Source organism: Prunus dulcis, chromosome 5, assembly GCF_902201215.1.
Source record: "Prunus dulcis chromosome 5, ALMONDv2, whole genome shotgun sequence".
NCBI classification, from domain to species: domain Eukaryota; kingdom Viridiplantae; phylum Streptophyta; class Magnoliopsida; order Rosales; family Rosaceae; genus Prunus; species Prunus dulcis.
Genome location: NC_047654.1, coordinates 9309714 through 9311152, shown reverse-complemented (window position 1 = coordinate 9311152; position 1439 = coordinate 9309714).

Sequence of the window (1439 nt, the reverse complement as noted above, 5' to 3'; positions counted from 1 at the left end):
CAAAATATGGGTATAGCAGTGATCAATATGATGCATGCCTGTTGCGTAGCAAATGATGTGGATTGAAGTCCCGAAAGGACAATCCTTTGACATGTCAATATTGATATTGTGCACGCCTAATGCGTAGCAAATTATATGGGTTAAAGTCCCATAATATGGGTTAAAGTCCCAGAAATTAATTGACATGTATGTATTAATCTGTGGCATGCCTGCAGCATGATAGATATATGGGTTCTAAATGTTCCAACTCCCTAAATGGAGATTATCCACGCCCTACTATAACATAACGCTCCATTGGAGGTTATAATCCACATTCTCACATAATAAAAGCCCCTGCAGTGGCTTGGGTACCCAAAAGCAAAGAAATGCTTATAATTGATGTATGCGCATGCACATGAGAATGGTGGGATCATGAATTGATGAATGACAAATTTTGATTTTGGAGTAGCTACTCAAATCATCAATGGGCTGTGTTGATTGGAACCACGTTCAATTATTAAATGTCGACAATATCATTGGCCAAAATGGAATGAGGCAATTCCATTATAGATGAGAATGAACGTGAAAGAACAAACCCACAGGACGAACCCCAAAATTTGTTAATACTGAAAGTTATACTTGGGTGTTCGGAATAAAAGGGAATATACCTACTTTGTATGACACAATGTTTTTGGCATAAACAAGGAATGTTGGGTTTTCTCCATATTTATAGATTCAATTGTGCCCCTTTATTGCACATTTACGGAGACCAACATGTTATCTTTAAGGGTTATTAAATGCACGGAGCATATTGCCAGAAGCGATTCCCTAAAGATGTATAAATAGCTGGGTTAAAGCTATATAATGTGTCATAAAGTTTAATCCCTTTAAACAAAATCCTTGAAAGGATTGAAATTGCATGAAGCAAGTCCCTGAATGACATGTGCCTGAAGCACAAAATCTGTACTCAATGTTAATGTACATAAATTGCCTCAGTGAGTATATTGATTATAATGTGTTTGCAACACATTAAAGCTTCTCAAGAGTTCCAAAAATATTTGTCTCGACTTAAAGATCGAGCATTATGCCAACGAGATTCTTGCTTATACTAAGAAAGTATTGAAGCATTTTTATGAGGATTATCCGTTGGACACTTTAAGGATTTTCCGGAAGTATATTGGACCGGACATCATATTTTCCAGATAAGGCTCAACTCCATCACCATCATTTTGGGATGATGTGAGGAATATTTGATGCTATTTCCGCATAACACCATGTACGGGCATATTCTTTCAAGTGAACTTACAAATAGCCCAAGTTTTGTTGGAAACGCGGACTCTGAAAAAATTTTATGATTTACATAGAGATAGCTCACTGGAAATATATTTACTTACTCAACTACGAGAATTATTAATGGCTACATCCTCCACTCACTCCAAAAGATTCTCACTCCAAAAGAG